The following is an 18,251-nucleotide window of genomic DNA, read 5'->3' as shown; positions in this document are numbered from 1 at the left end:
TTATTATATTAGGATTAAGAGCACACACTTCCATAATAACTGAGGTCTTTGTTACTTTATAAAATCAGTATAAAAGGAACGACCTCAAATGGTCCTACTCAATACACTCTAAGTGTACTAGTGTAATTATATAGTTAAGATAAACTAATACTTAATTACACTCACTACAACAAAAATAACTTTTCGCAGCGTGCAAATTCGCTTTCCGCAGCATACATTGCATGCTACACAATTGAAAGCTGTTAAAAATCCTAACTTATTGACAGCGTGCATTTGCACGCTGCAAAAAAACACATTCCGCAGCATGCAACGCATGCCGCGGAAAACACATTCCGCAGTGCGTAATGCACGCTGCGGAATGTATTTTCCACAGCATGCAAATGTATGGTGTTAATATTCTAATCCACAGCATGCAAACGTACGCTATTGATGTTCTTATCAATATTAAAACAATAATTTCATTGACGAAAATGATAAATCAAATTTTTACAACAAATTTAGTGCAAATTTAAATCTAATCCACACACAAAATTAATAAAAGTTATTACTTATTATTATACCAAATCAGAAGGTCTGAAATCCAAAATAAGATACAAAATCTCTAACAAACTAACTAATACATATATAACAATGATTAAACTTTCAATCCACATAAATTAGTAGAATATGTATCAATCACAGAACTAACAATGCTCTCGAACATATCTTCATCAGACTGATCATCACTTATGCACAATATAAAATCTGGACGCTTTCCAATGCTTGACATGGTCTACAAAAGATTTCCGGCAACTACACCTTTGCTTATCCCCTGCAAATAATCCCCACATTATGATATACTTAGATATGTGTATTCAACTTAAACAACATAGGATGAGAAAAAAATTAGAGTTTAGAATCTGACATCTAATTTTTTTGATCTCATAATAGATAATTCAAAGCATGGTCCCTTGTAAATTCACTAATATGCATCTTTTATATGGAAATGGCCTGTGTTAGTTGTATGCTTGTGCGACACATAATACAGTCAAATCAATCTTAAAAATGCAATTTTACTTGATTATGGAGTTACTAGGAATGTGACATTGGAATCAATCTTAAACATGCTCCTTTACTTGATTATGGAGTTACTAGGAATGTGACATTGAGAGTGGTTATTTCTTCATATGAGAAGAAAAAATCTCTAACAAAGTTGGTAAAACAATGAACATAATTTAGCCACATACCTGGGGCTTCACTTCAACTATATGTTGGCATCTTTTCACAACCATAGGCTCATTAGCAAGCACATTTTCTAGGTGATCCAGGAGTTCTTTAGTCTGACAAGCGATAAAATCTGGATCAGCATATTGATGATGCCAAACTAAGTCAGTATCTTTGAACTCAATGTAGGATCCATCTGTTGCCTCAGTGTCCAGTTGCATTACAGGTTCTGCATTTTTTTTCTAGTCAAAATCAGTAGTAAGTGTGAAAGACTCCCATGGAGAATCCTTATTCCACCTACGGGAGAAACACCGCCATCAAAGAGTATTAGTATCAAACAATGTTCAATAACATTGACGTAATCATAAATGCCACCTCAGGATTTGGCATCTATTTTTTAACTCATAAAAATATCCCCAACCACATCATCTGATTTGATTAAACTAAAAATGGCTTCAAAATTAAACCAAATGACAAAACAACATTTCAGCATAAAATCACAAATTCAAATATAGGTACTACTAAGGATTCAGCATCTATTTATGAATTATAAGATCCAACATATCTACAACCAAATCATCTAATTTGATCAAACTTTGGATGTCTTAAAAATTATATGGAGTGCCAGAACATCACCAGAGTAAATTTGCTCATAATAATAATCACACATCAACACAATCCATTGAATACAATCTAGATCTTCATGCAACACTTCTATCAGCAATAGCCATTTATGATAGAGTTAATGTAATCCAACAAAATTAGGTATTGGAAAAGTAACATGCACTAAGACATATAAGTTTCAGCAAATACACAATCAATATGATCGATTCATCCGTAAGTTGGAACAATTCGCATATAAATAACATACTAGCATGCAATTAGTATTAGACTAATTATTGTTAACTTGTTATCTCTAAATGAAGTGAGAACTAGCAAAATTAATTAGTATATAACAATGTAATAAGGATGCTAAAGGAAATCACCTTGATGGACCATATATATTTCTGTATGTCATATTCATCAGTTGGCTTTGTTTAAGGGATATGATTTATAGAGTTAACACTAAGTTTTCTCCATTAGTTCTAACTACAGTTGGGTTAACCAATCATGCTGTATCGCACTCAATTCCATCAGATGCTACTGCTACCAAACTTAATTGTGGAAATTCTGGAGAAATTTCAGTTGTTCTATGAACCTTCTAAGGAGCTAAAGTGGATGCAGTCTTGAAGCAACATCTCAAAGTCAAAAATAAGTTCTTGTGCATATGGGTTTCCATGGCTATATTTATCTATTTTTTTTAGATGTAATACATGGTATTCATGTTACTTCTTGAATAATTCATGTTTTAATACCATGTGTTCAATCATCAGAGAAGGAAAAAAAAACTATTGTCTCCATTCGCCCAAAGAAATAAAACCTTATTTACAATTAAGATATAAATTGGTCTACATTTCCATGCACTCTAAAATATATTCATATAGCAAATTAGCAGTCAACTCTGCAGGCCCTCAATCATGATAATGCCAATAAACATAGTGGTTAAGATGATAAAGATGATCAACCCCACTTACCATTTTTCATCATCAACAACTTATTCTTAAAAAAATGCCCTAACTTTCAAAATAATAATTTTTGGAGTCACATGGTCCTCCTAAAATGATCTATCATTGGGAATGCATGTAATGGACAGAACACCATAGAGCTGATACAAACTCAAGCACAAAAAATTGACTAAAGATAATAAAAAGTATGTCTTAAGATCATATGCAAAGAAACGAGACAAGAATGTCAGACCATGTTATTGCAGAAGATGGTGAGGATGGTTGTAGCGACGGCGTACAGTAGCTGCGGCAGCAAATGGTGCGGGAGCAATCACGAGAACACGATTAGTGGAGCAATCGTGGGAGAGGAGTCGAGGGGGAAAAGAGTCAGAGGAGAAGGGTCGGCAGAGAGAAGAGTCGACGGCGAAAAGGGCCGCAGAAGGAGCAGTCAGCGGGGAGAAGAGTCGCCTAGGAGAAGAGCCGCAAAACGAGGAGTTATAGGGAAGGAGTCGTTGAGGAGCAGAAGAGGAGTCGACAGGGAGCAGAAGAGGAGCAAGAAAAGAGTCGGCAAGGAGCGGGGAGGGGAGAGCAGAGAGAAGAGAGCAGAGTCGGGGATGAGAAAGAGGGGGAAAACCTAGATAAGGAGAGAAATAGGGGGAAATAAGGTGGAAAAAAAGTTTGCATTTCTTTGTAGTTTTATTCGCAGCATATTGTATGCCATTGATAGTAAAGGTGATGCATTAGCAGCATACCGATTTTTGCACGTTGTTGTTGTTATTAATCATGCACAGCGCGTGTTAATATGCATGTCGTAAATAAGAATATTAACATCGTACTTTTAATGTACGCCGTTAAAACCTAAATGTAAATTTTGTTTTCCTTCACGTTTATATTATTAACAATGCACATCAACATACATGCCGTTAATAATATTATTAACGGCGTGCTTTTAATGTGCGCGGTTAATAGCATGCTGCGAAAAATAATTTTTGTTGTAGTGACTACAACCTTCCAATGTTTGTTCCTTTCCATCTTGGTCGTGAGCTACTGTTTATAATTTAAAAGAAACCAATAACATGATCTTCTGTATGTGACACCACACACCATGTTATCTACAATATAAATTAATTGAGCAACTACATTTATCATAAATGTAGACATTTGACCAATGTGATTCTTATTTCTAGATAAATGTTTATACCAAAAGCTAGGCTTTTAGTATACACTCTAACACTGGGTTGGTCGAGCAAATATCAGAACCTTTACCCACCCAACCAACTTTCGTTCGTTCATAGTCCCTTGGGATCCCCTCGCTCTTCCTCCGAGGTCACCTTTTCTAACTAGTTCCCCATGTCGCTTCAAACATTCTTATGCACTACCATTTCAACAAGGGATAGAGCTTACTACTCTCTCCTTGTATGGGATATTGAAATTAAAGACTCACTAGCGGAATCTTTGGTGCAATCACACGAACAATTGAAAGGGGTCAAAGTATCGGAGTGCATCGATGAACATGCCCAAAATGCCATTGCGGTAAGCTTGTGACTGAGTTTTTCTTGTAAATTATCTTCCTGAGTTATGACCCTATCGTTGTTTTGCTCAATTCCATACTTCAGGACTACACTTAGGCCAACTAGTCATGGACGTAGAGGGTGCTAATAAGGTTTTAACATAATGGGTAAAAGAACAAGAAGCAGCTGCCTCCATTCCTAAGACTAAAGTGATCAACTTGCAAAATGAAGCTGAAGTTCAAGGTAGGCTCATCTCAGAATTAGGACAAATCTTGAAGGAGTCCTATCAATTAGTGGATTCTCAATAGATGGATCAAAAAAAAAAAAATTAGAACTTCAATTATAATCCAATGAACCCAAGCTTCGTGTAGAGAGTGCACTAAGAGACAAGACCCTTTTTGATTTGGCCCAAAAAACTACTCTGTCAGAAGAACTAACACTCTCTTGCATGTCCCGATCGCCCAAATTGATCCAATAATTAGCCTCAAAAAATTAATTGATAATAGATCAACAAAGGGAACTAAGCGCGTGAGATGCCAAAATAGGATCACTACATGTTGAGCTGAACTCTGTACATACCGAGCTGCCCAACTATAAAGTAGAGGAACTACTCCAGGAGTTTTCCTCAATGAACTCCAGGCTGAAATAGGTTAAAGTTAGATTGGTTATTTGTTTAACATTTCTACCAAGTGTGCATGAGTTGACTAGTTTGAAGGACCTAACATCAGGCTGAAATCCAGCTAGGTCCGTGGGGTCCGATAGCTGGTTCGATGTCTAAATAGGTCTGTCAGGCTCGATATCTAGCGAGAAGTTCGGTTGTGTCATGGGACCTAACAATTGGCCGAAGTCCAGTTGGGTCTGCGGACCTGACAACTAGCTGGAAGACCTGGTGGGTCAGAGGCAAGTCGAGAGACTGCATTTGGTAAGTGAAGGTAATCAACTAGAGGAGAGATCCAGTGAGGACGCGTTCCCCGTTGAGGGAACTATAAGCGTCGATCCAACGTTAATCCATTTAAAAAATCTAAGTTGAGATCTTGATGAAATTCTAGTCTCGAGGGGACAAGATCTAATTACTACCCTATCTTCTATATTGTGCTAACTCTATTTTGCAGGGTAGATATAATTTGTATTACATGTACTAACTTTTTCTTGCAGGGAGAAGGATGCTGAAGAAAAGGGGTCTGGGCACCCGGAAGGAGTCTGGGTGCCCAGAAGAAGTCCGAGCACTCAGATCTGGTCCAGGCGCTTGTACCAGGTTGGCCCAGGAAATCCGGGCACCCGAACTCAGTCCAGGTACCTAGACCTGAAACTTCATCCACATGCTAACATGGAGCGTGTCGGTTGGCTCAGCCACATGGTCCAGGCACTTGGAGGGGGTTCGAGGCACCTGGAGCGGACCTATATAATGGCCTTCGACCCTAAGCTTTAACACAACAACTACAACAATCTTCTCTGCTGCTAGGTGCTCTGAAAAGGCTCCCACAATGCTGCTATGCTCCATCGACAAACAAACTTCAGCTTTAAGTTGTTTTTTTATTGTCGATAATTTTTTAATATTGTTCTTGTACTTGAAACTTGTGACCAATTTTGAACTATTAGTGGATTGCCCAATGAAAGCACTCGATGAGTGCAAGCCTTGGAGTAGGAGTCACCGAAGGCTCTGAACCAAGTAAAAACTTGGTCGTGTTAGTATTGCTCTTTATTTTTCCACTATGTCTCAATTTTTAAAATCAAATTTTCGACGATCGCTATTCACCCACTCCAGCGTCTTTTTGATCCTACAAGTGGTATTAGAGCAGCTACCGCTCTGAATTAATGCAACCACCAATAAGATAAAGGGGGTCATATTTTTTTCTATTTTTTTTGTTTTGAGCTTTTTTGATATAATCCAAATTGGTACAATTATCTCTTTGGATAATTTTTCTTTTTTCATTGCAAACTACTCTGAATTGGTACAACATCAGTTCTGTATTAATATTTTAATTGGGTTCTTTTTTTTTCTTTTTCCTGTCTATGTGCAAGACTCATGGCCCAAAATGAGGGATACGCTATTGTCCGTCCTCCCCTATTCAACGGTGATGACTTCTTGTACTAGAAGAAGCAGATGGAGGTATATCTGAAGACCCACTTCGATCAATAGTTCAACGTCACCAAAGGCTACAAGGCTCCCGTCGACAATGTCGGAATTCCAATGGACCCAGAAAATTGGAATCCGAAAATAAAGAAGAAGGTCCAAATAGAATTCAAGGTTCTCAACACAACCTAGTGTGGATTAACAAAGGAGTAGATAATCCACTTTGGCCCACATGAAAGTGCAAAGGAGCTGTGGGATTAACTTATCAAACTGCATGAGGGAACCAATGATGTGAAGGTAGCAAAAAAGGATCATTATTTAAGTAAATTAAATGATATAAAAATGTAGGAAGGAGAATCTGCGTGTTAACTTCATACAATCAATCTTCAAATGGAGAACCGAGACTTGATAAGGTATGTTCTAAACATGTTTCCTTGAAATGCACTATGGGCATCTATCGTAGATGCTTATTAAATTTTGAGAAACTTAGTTAAATTAAAACTCAATGAATTATTTTGTGAACTTGAATTCCATGAACAGAATTACTTAAAACATGTCAAGAAAGGTGTTGATCTTTTTGCAGGTCCATCAAAAGAAGTTAAACAAAAGATCAAACCAGAGCCAGAATTTGAATCTGACTCAGAAAGGACACTAATAGCACGAGTGCCCAAAGGTGAAAGATGACAAATCCAAAGCAACCAGAAAGAAAAAGGCACTCAAGGCGACATGGGATTAATCATCTTCAGAAGAATTGGATGCCGAAATCAGATGCGCCACAACCACCTTGCACTCATCGCAATAGGACTGGTATCAGAAAGCGAGTGGGAATAAGACAACAAGTCTGGAGATGAATGAAGCCACGAGTCTGCACTCATTTCCGAAGGTTCGACCGAGGTATCTTCTATCCTAACCACAAAATTCTTTAGAATTATCACATGTTTAAATAAAAAATTAATTGAATTTAAAAAACAAAATGAAATACTCCTTGAGGAAAATAAACACCTCAAGGATTAGATTTAATGTACCAATCCAAATAAAGTTGTAAAACTTGAGGAGGAAAACACAATATTAAAGAATGAAATTAACAAACTTAAATGATTATTAGAATCCTTCACAACTAGATCTAAAAACTTGGATTTAATTCTTAAAACCTAAAAAGCAGTATATAATAAATCTGGGCTTGGTTACAAATCCAACTCAACAAATAAAACATTTATCTCACTTATAAGACAAAATAAGAGACAAACTAAAATTTGGGTTCTAAAAGCGTGCCTTACCACGCAAGTAGGATTAATAAATTCTATGTACCCAAAACTGAAATTCATTATCTAAAACCAAATCCAACTAAACCCATTAACTCAAAACTAAAGAATCAAATAATAAAATAAAGTCAAACAAGTCAAACTCAAATAAATCAAATAATAAAATAAAGTCAAACATGTCAAATTCATATAAATCAAATAATTACTAATGAGTTTATTATAAATAAAAAAATAAATGACATAAACCTAAAATATAAAAACTTAATAATTTAAGGGAGACTCCAAATTAGTTGACACCTCCAAAATAATAGTTTACCCAGTTGGGTAATTAGGATTAGATCAAATAGGGATAAAAGTTTAATTTGAAAAATAGCACTGGAGAAGTTTTCGATGATAGTAGGTTAGGGAAGCTCTGTCTATCCATGTTTAGGAAGATATAGCTTCAACCTGATGCAGTTGGCTTAATGGAAGCTACCCTCTTTTAATCCTAATTAGTTAGACTAAAGTTTTATAATTAAGTTCAGTGAATAGGACTATTTGGGAAACCAATAAGGCATGGTTACTCTAATGATGTCCAAGTGACTCACCACAACCCACAAGTTTATCAGAAGAATGTCTATTTAATGAACCCAAAGCTAAACTTGAATCTAACACAAAATCAAACCAAACCCTGAAATTTAATTTAACTCATCTCACAAAACTATAGGATCCCTCTTGTTTGAAAATTTAGACTGGTAAGATGAATAAGGATAATTTAAAAGTAAATTAAATTTAACTAATTAAACTGAAATCAAATAATTAACTCATTAAAATTTTGTGCAAATAAGTTTAAGAATATTTCTTGTGTCTGAAAAGTCTTAGATTAAGGGGGAGAATATTTATTCAGATAATTTTTAAAATTCTAGGAAAATTTATTTACTTATTTTCTAAAAATTACCTATTTCGTTAGTTTGTCAACATATTATTTTTTCCTTAGGCAAGATCAAACCCCTAGAAAGCATGATCCTATAGATCTAGGTATTGAGCATCTCATAAACACACTAGATTACCCTGATTGTGTATGTATAAATATAGAATGGTGTGAGATGTGTAGGCATTTTGCCTATACTTCAGATGCTTATATCGGTACATCAACATAAGTCTAGGCAAAAAATACAACAGAATATTGATTAAATCAAGTAGTCTTTTTCAGTAAATATCTAATTAGACATAAATACTTGATTTGACTTACGAGGTAAACAATGCTATTTTTTGATAGTTAGTTAGTAACCAATGGTTAGATAGTTATGAACCAATAATAGATGAATACTTTCAACTAAGCTTTTATTACTACTACACTTTTTAAATATTTATCTCAATTAGTCTTCTAACCTATGAGAAGTTAATGTTTGTCTTAATTACTAACTTACATTAATGGTCAATTAATTAATAGATAGAGTTAACTCATAATAAGCTTTAAACTTGAGTTAGTTAATCCTCAAGTTACTCGATTTAGTTAGATATTACCCAAGATTGGTCGAGGGTTTCTCTAGCATTTTTATGTTGTTGACTGAACAATCTAGGAAGAGTGGAATTTATTTGGGCAGATGCTTACGAGATCAGTTTCAGGAATTGAAACAAAAAGCTGATAACTGCACCCATCTTTGTTTTACTTTCTAGTGTAGACGGATTTGTACTCTACACAGATGTTTTGTACCTAGAGTTTGGTGCAGTTTCGATATAGCATGATAGAGTAGTCTCTTGCCAGTAGTTAGAATTCTCGTGTAATGAAAATGAGATTCTTTACTTCCATGGGAGATTAGGTGTGTTCCTAAGTCACTTCTTATCCGGGAGGAGTTACTATAGGAAACACCTCGATCTGGATTTGTGATATATCGAGATGACACCCGATGTATAGAGACTTAGAGCATTACTATTGGTTGAATGACATGAAAAAGACATAATGAATTTTGTAGCTTGATGTCTAGTATGTCAGCCAGTGGAGGCTGCACATCAGAGACCAGTAGGAATGTTTCGGTAGATTCGCATATTGCAATGGAGTTGGGAGTATGATATGATGGATTTTGTTACGGGATTACCCATGACATGGAGAGGATATGATGCGATTTGGGTAATCATTATTTGGTTGACTACTTTTCTCTTTTTCTATGGATTTATAGGACGGATTCTTGAGATCGATTAGTAGAGTTATACTTTAGAGATATTACCTGACCTTATTGTAAGGAAATAGGTTGCTAAACACGCAAACGCGCAGCGAAAAAACCTATTTCGTCCAGAAGATCCATGCGAAGGGAGAAGAAAAATATACTAAGTTTGCGTAGGAACATGAGAGATTATACCTTTGTAGCGTGAACTCCCGACAGCTCGGATCACAGCATGATCTCGCGTTCGTGCCTCTACGGTATCCACACGAACAACCGTTCGTTTGTCTCACAAACTCACAAGATGGAGAAAGGTTGTGCTAGCAACCTATGGAGTGGATTTCAGCCAAGAGGAGAGGAGTAATGAGAATGAAGAGAATTAAGCCAAAATGAAGAGAAAAACACTTAAGTATTTTCATCTAATGAAAACACTTAATTAGAATTAATAGCCTTAATGAGCATTTACACTCCATTAAGGACCACACACTTGTAACTTCTCATTTCAATTTTGAAAATTGAATCAAATGTATCATTGAATTTCAAAATTCAATGAATGTCTCATTAATCATCACTTAAGTCTAACTCAAGTCTTCTCACTTGAGTCTAACTCAAAGCTAATTTACTTGAGTCTAACTCAAGTCTAATTCAATCGAGTCTTACTGAATTAATCTCATACAATTCAAATTCAATGAATCACATTTCATTAATTTGAATTGACTCCTTGAGTTTAGTTTAAATTAGACTTAATCCAACAATTTGATCCAATTGAGTCTAACTCAATAAGTCCAATTCGGATAAGACTTAATCCAATGATTCATCATATGAACCCATCTCCAAATCTACTTGTTCTTTGTGTGTGACCCAATAGGTTCTTGTAACGCTGTCAATGTACCTAAATAAACATTTAGATACATAAGCAATGAGTGACATCTAGCAAGGCATCATTGCTACCCAAGTGATGAGAAGGTCAAGATCCGACCTAACCTATCCGTGGCTATTATCTTGTATGACTTGGTCCCTCTATCCTTGATATCTAGATTGATCAATGAGGTTAGACCGTATCATCCTCTTATCAACCTTTGTGTTTCTTGATCTCTAAGTAGACGCTGTAACACCCACTAAGCTTTTAAGAATAAATATGAGAATGATGAATTTGCCTTAGAAAAATAATAAGAAGTGAGTTAAAGTAAAAAGAAATAAAATGAAATAAAAAGAAGTGATGGTCAAGGATTGAACCTTGAACCTCTTATATTATAATTCATAGAATTAATTAGTAGAAACCAATTGGGATAGAGAGAAGATATTGATAGCAAAGGAGGGAAACTCATGATAAAGGTGAGAATAAAAGATAGCCAAAAGAAAACAAGAAAAGAGCAAGAGAAAGGCAACTTGCCTTCCTCCCTTTCTCTCCCTCTTCCTCTTTGATCTTGACGAAATTTTAAAGAGGAGTTAAGGGGATTCATTCCCCCTTATTTTATCATGAATGGTGAGAATAAATGGAAAATAAGATAAATAAAATAAAAATAGAGAAAAAGGCTAAGGGAGAAGGAAAGCAAAAATCAAGTTTGCTACCTCTTCCCCCTTAACAAAAAAGGGAGCAAGGAAAGAGAAAATTATTTTTCTCTCATTTTTCTTTCACTCATCCTCTCCCTCACCGAGATCACCACAGTTCCCTCTCCTCCATCTTCGGCCCCAAAGCCAAGTTTGTCCCTAAGAAAGCCTAAGATACAAGGAGGACTTAGCAAAGGAATCAAGGGAAAGGAACTAGAAGAAGAGACTATTTCTTCTTCACCATACCTTAGATCCACAAGCGAAAAGGATGTAAGCTTCCCCTCACCTGTGGTACAAGGAGTTTTATGTACTTTTCGGATTTTATGAGGATTTTAAAACCTAGAAACAAGTTTGAGAAAATTCGGCCAAGAAGAGCTTTCAAAATCTAATGATGTTTAACTAGTCTTCACTATATGATAGATTTTTCTATGCTATGTAGAGGGGTTCTTCTTCATGCTTTTATACCTATATGATGCTTGATCAGAGGAGTACTGAACCCTAGAATTTCGGCCAAAAATATTCTTAAGAGGCTAGGGAAATTTATTGTTTTACCCAACTAGTACAAGGTTCTCCCTATGAAATATTAAGGATTATGTATTGGTTTTCTTCCTTAGAAGATATTTGAAACTAAAAGAAAACCCACTCATATGTTTCGTCCAAGGAAGGGTTTCGGATTAGGAAGGCCTTTAAATTTAAATAACCATGCTCATGCTATAGAATACAAAGATCTTAAAGGATTTGTATGCTTGAATATTGCTAGAATTTCATGAACTCCTTCTTAGTGTTTTTCGGCCATGATGAGATGGATAGCTTAGAAAGCTTAAACAAAATTTTAAAATGCTCAAGACCTCTGTGCTGTTTAGATATGAAAGTTGTTTAATGCCCTCATGCTTAATTAGGGTGTAGAAAAATTAGTAGCATAACATATATCATGTATGACCACAAGGGGTCCTAGTTTACTCATTAACCAATTTGTATATATGTTTCTTAGTAACTTTTGCCATAAAACTTACTTAGATTTTTCATGCTTTAGGCCACTTAAAAACTAGCTAAAGAATGGTAGGTTTCGGCCATGGGAAAAAAATAAAAGAAAAAGAGAAAAAGAACCTAGAAAGCCTAAGAAACAATTCATATGTATACTCATTAGGCTTGTCTTTACACATGCTATGAAACTCGTATGACTTCACATGTTTTTTTTATGTTATTGAAGCAAGTTTAAGCACTGATGAGTTTTGGCCAAGTAGGGTTTAAATGACCTAGAGGCCTTAGAATTTAAACCAAAGGTGTTAAAATGCTTCTTATGAAAATATGATAACCTATTGATTGTGTCACATGCTTGTATAATTTTTCCATGATCTAAAAGGACTATTGTAAGTCTCGGCCATGGAGGGTTAGACACCCTAGGGACCCTAGGACTTAAATTAAATATGCTCATGTCACCCTACATGAAATGTGATAAGTAGAAAGCCAAGGTTCAATTGTTATATGTTGTTTTATGACCTAAAATGATGCTAGGGTATGTTTCGGCCATAACTATTGTATGATGCTTTGTATGAATTTATACATAATGTTAGTCCAAGTTCACATGCTTGTATGCTTGTTTGTAGCCCTAATGAGAACTTGTTAAATTTCGGCCATGACATATGTTAAGGGCTTAAAGAACTTAGGAACTAATTCAAATATGTCAAATGTGTTTACCTTATTTCTTGGTAAAAATGTTATAGATATGATTTCAAGTTGTCTATGTTTTTATGTCATATGGAACCTTGTTTCACACCTTAAGGTTTCGGCCACATGAAATTAGGGACTTGAAGAACTTAGAAACTAAGTTAATCATGTTTATAATGCTTCCTATGAAAATGTTATGATGATAATTTAGGTACCACATGCTTGGATGTTGTGTTTAGCCTAAATTGAGCTCTAAAGGGGTTTCGGCCACAAGGGTTTAGGAAGCTTAGAACCAAGATAAATATGATACCATGTTTCCTATGATAGGATAATCACAAGATACACCCTTATGCTTAATATGTATGCTTGTAATTTATGACTTATGATATGATATGCATGCTTTTATGATATGATATGCTTTGTGCTTAAAATATGCATGCTTTTATGATAAGCTATGTGGATAAAATATGCATGCTTGATGATATGCTTTATGCTTAAGATATGCATATTTTTATGATCTATGCCTAAGTGATGCATATTGTTATGACATGATGTATGCCTAAGTGATGCGTACCTTTATGATATGATGTATGCCTAAGTGATGCATACCTTTATGACATGATGTATGCCTAAGTGATGCATACCTTTATGATATGATGTATGCCTAAGTGATGCATACTTTTATGACATGATGTATGCCTAAGTGATGCATACTTTTATGATGTGTGACTAAGTGATGCATGCTTTTATGATACATGATATGTATGACATGTACTTTACTTTATGTGTGAGTGGCTTGTACCAAGGGTGGGCTCCATAAGCGCCCCGGGGACTAAGGACCTCGTTAGGGATGGGCTCCTAAGTGCCCCTAGGACTAAGGGCCTAGTATGTTTGCCTCATAGGGTTCAAGACTTGCTACCTTGGACCTACAAGGTTGCGCGCAATATGTAAGTGGTACATAGCCGGGATCCCCCTTATGTTGAGATTATTTTCAAGTATATACACATATAAAAGAGAATGGTTTTAAAGATCATGAGACATACACATGTTTTTTCGGATACATGTTTTCCAAAATCATATTGCATACACCTTTTGATTATGCTATGTTTCATGCTATGCTCTTGATTATGATATGCCATGATAAGGTATGTTTATGTTATGTTCATGCTATACCTTATAGACATGTTTCGGCCATGGATATGTTGATGCTTGATATATATAGATTTCGGCCATGGATTTGATGATACCTTGATGTACATATTCGGCCATAGTTATGATGCTTTGATATACATGTTTCGGCCATGCTTTGATATACCATGATACTTGTTTGTTATGCTATGTCTAGCTATGTTTTATGCAATACACTATGTATATGTTTCGGCCATGATGATGTTTGATATGCCATGACTAGTTGTGATTATATTATGATGCATGATAAGCTTGAATAGAATGCTATGTTATGCCATGATTAGTTGAGATTATGACTTGTTGATACAATCTTGATTATGTGCTGATTGTTGGCTTTAGTGAGTAGGAAAGGAACTTACTGAGTCATGAGTGCTCATAGCTTACTTTCCTTGTACCACAGATAACGGAAAAAGCTGGATGAGTTAAAGGAGCAGCAGGAGGGGCAACAAAGATGTGTGTGGCGGTGGCTAGGCAACTAATTATGAACCTGCTTTAAAACCTTTAAGAACTATGCTTTGGTTTTTGTGAGATGTAATACAATATGAGTGACTTGATACTAAGTTTTTATTTATTTCGTTATCATGTTATGAAACCATGTTAGTGTAGTTCGGTTTTAATTAAGTTAAGAAAAATAAATTTTAAGTCTTCCGCTGTAGTACGTACGTAGAGTATCGTAGCCCCGTCCCTTAGGGTTAGCAGGGAGGGCGGGCGTTACAGACGCACTCAATCAAACAAGCTCAATATCTCATATTGACTTATTTGAGCATGACCATGCTTTCTTTGTGTCCTACTAATCATGGGGCCCACAGGTATCGCTTCCGTCATATGGAAGGGATAGATCCCATCTACATCACTCACATCCCTCCGCATAATTCATTGCATACCCAGTGATCGACTTTATTGTCTACCTTGTTACAGGTGACGTTTGTCGATACCAAAGTACACAACTCCTTATCTAGGGAATTGTAGTGACTTTAGGTCTAAGGACTATTCATACCAATAGTCACATGAGAATGTTTATGACACTCATATAATGATCCATGAAACATTCTCATGGCAGGTCATTCAGTATATATTCTCTAATATATACCTATGTGTCAACCTGATATCTCATATCCATGACTTGTGAGATCAAGTCATCCATTGATCTACTTGCTAATTTCAACACATTATATTGTCCTTGTATATTAATGCTCGACTAGGAATAGTTATGAGTTGTGTTCTCTATAATATCTCACTATCAATTCAACCAATTGATATACTGTAGATAAGAACCTACTACCCAAGGATATTATTATACTTATTCAATTGGCACTGAGCTGAAATAAAAATAATAACCAACTTTGCCTTTTATTAATAATGATATATGATACAAAATGAGCCCTTTATAATCATCTCATAATTGATACTAGGGCTAATACTAACATTTATGGTATATCTCTGAGTATTATATCAGATGGAGATCCACGATTTCAAATCATGGTTCTGACTGAGGTTACAACAAAATATGGGTTCGGAGCATCGCTTTAGTATAAATTTTCACCCTCAGACTAATGGATAGTTTGAGAATCCTATATAGATGTTGGAGTATATATTGGTAGTGGATTATGGATTTTAGAGGTAGTTGATTTATCCATAGTTGTCTAGGTAGTAGTGTGGGAGTAGCGAAAGCAGGGCGAGATCATAATCCACAGAGTCATCACTATTCACTTGGATGGGTGGTTTATGAGTATGTTGCTCGGTTGTTACCCTTGGATGATGATCCCTGAGTTGACCAATAAATTTGGAGATCAAATTTTTATTAGTGGGGGAGAATATAAGATATGACAAAATTAAATAATAAGTGTTATTGAAGAAATAACCTTATTAGAATTTTAGGGGATCTTTAGAAATTTTTCAGGATTTAAACGGAGTTCGTATGATTCGTTTAGAGGAGATGAGTCAGTGGGGCTAGTTGGAGGCCTGTTGGGGATATCCAAATTAAGTGGGAGTTGATTAAGAAGTGAACTTTGTGTTTAATGAAGCTAACCCTAAGTACTTAATCAATTTCCCAATTCCCTCTTCTCATTTTTCTCCCGATCTTTTGCCTCCTCCCGATTTCTTCCCCTACGTATCGAGTTTCTTCCCTGACGCCGACGCCACAAGGGAGTTGATCGCACCAACTCCATTCGACCCATCGCCGGCCGAGCCTCCCTCCTCCCTCTCCCTCTCGAGGCGTGGAGTCTTTCCCCTCTCTCACGATTGAATCCACCGTCGATCGTCGAATCCTAGCGGAGCAACAACGATTTAGTCAAGGAGGTTCATCACTTATTCCTCTCCACCAGATCTCGATTCTTTGTCTTCATCGGCATGGATCTATGGCTATTCCTCCTTCTCTCGATTTCCTTCGCCCGATGCCCTAGCACCGTCGCCAATCTCCCCTGTCTTGGATTGGCATCAATTTTGGTCAGAAAAGAAGTTGTGGATTTGGATTTGTGGTGAGTGATACAATGTATTGGATTAGCACGATTTGATTTCATGTTCTGTTGGGATCTTGAGATTAGTTGTGTGACTCATCTTGAAGCTCCGGCGAGGATTGTACCATGGGAGGCTAGCTGTAGTCACTATATCTGTTACTCCAGCTATCCCTTACCACTGAGGTTGGTGCTGGATTTTCTCCCTTTGGCCCGACATGAAGTTTTGATTTGAATCTTTTGAACAGTACGATTTTCGTCTTGACTAGCACTGTTTTAGATCAGAAATACGAGGTGGATAAAGGGTAAGTGTTTGTTGAGAGGTGGTAGATTGAGGTTGGGTTGATGCTTTGATTTGGTTGTGTTGATTTTTTATTTAGGGTGCTTGATTTAGAGATCATTGGTTTTAACTAGCTCCGACCACATTTTCTAGCAGCGGGTGCTCCATCAACGTATTAACAACGAAGTACAGAGATTGGGTGAGGTCTAAAGTTGTTTCATTTTTACATTAGATTGGATTAGTGGTGATGGGTTGGATTCATGATTTGTTAATTATTAAGTAAGAGGATTGATTCGTATTGGTAGGATAATTAATTATGGTGATAAGAGTTAATGGATTAATTGGATTATTGGTTTATGCTCTTGTTGGATAATTGAGGTAGGTTAACAAGAAGAGTTAACTAATTGAATTGGATTAATTCATAAGGAGATTTGATGTAAAAGAAATGTTGGATTATTAAATGGAGTTAAAGTATAGTTTCCTAATCGGATTTGGATTAGGTTTAGCTCTTTGGTTTATAATAGAACTTAGCTATATTATGTATTCTATGTTGCAGGATACTGGTTCGAGACAAACGTCTTGGCATGAGATTATTTAGCACGATCAACAGATAAAGGTTGGTATTCCTTTCTTGGTAGTTAGTTCTTTTGAACTTAGAGCATGGTTATTACTGGATGATTAGGCTGCTTTACCTTAGATTGTTTACGATTGCTACTTTCCCATAAGGATGTCTAGTTGATTTGGGTTAACATGCTGATTATGCTTATCTTTGTTGATTGTACACATGATTGGTATGTGTTGTAGGAGTCAAATGATTGACTATCCATTTGCATGCAATGTGTGTACACCTATCCAGTGTGGTTATGGTGGGTTTCTTGTGGATTATACCCTTGTGGTTATGGGCATATGTGTTTTGTATGGCTATCGGAGGATTCTGGTTGATTATATCTATGCAGTTATGTGTATGTGTCTAGTTGTGTGATATTAGAGGTATTATGTTGATTATACCTACGTTGTAGAGTGCATATGTGTATGGTTGGTATGGGCCTGGTGTGCTACTTGATGTACTTTGTTGTTTAGTAGACACCAATTGAATTTACTTATACCTATAGGTGTTAGATGGATTTTTATACTGGAGGTGTTTATGGGGATTGGGGATGTTGCATCGATGATGATCATGTCGATATCATGATTATTTATCATGTTCATCATTCATTGGATGCTGATGACTGATCTCTGTCTGAGATCGCTGAACCAATGGTCGCTGGGCACGTGGAGCTCTCCTAGTCGATGACGTAGGCCTCCATCTGGTTGCACGAAGTTCTGTTCGCCTCGACCACTCTGGAGTAGTGGGTCTGGAGGGTTCAGTAGTTAGG

The 18,251-nt window shown here is 36.2% G+C and overlaps 1 long non-coding RNA gene across 1 annotated transcript; it reads right to left on the bottom strand.

The window, feature by feature from the left end:
- Positions 1 to 531: 531 nt before the first annotated feature.
- LOC122052018 lies at positions 532 to 3,432 on the bottom strand. Its single transcript, XR_006131677.1, has 3 exons — positions 3,001 to 3,432; positions 1,227 to 1,500; positions 532 to 811 (listed from the first exon to the last, which is right to left on the bottom strand). It is a non-coding gene; the product is annotated as an uncharacterized LOC122052018 (long non-coding RNA).
- Between the last annotated feature and the right edge of the window lie 14,819 nt (positions 3,433 to 18,251).

This window comes from Zingiber officinale, chromosome 3A, assembly GCF_018446385.1.
Source record: "Zingiber officinale cultivar Zhangliang chromosome 3A, Zo_v1.1, whole genome shotgun sequence".
NCBI lineage: Eukaryota > Viridiplantae > Streptophyta > Magnoliopsida > Zingiberales > Zingiberaceae > Zingiber > Zingiber officinale.
Note: the sequence above shows the minus strand (reverse complement) of the source record. Positions and strands in the feature narration are given on the sequence as shown.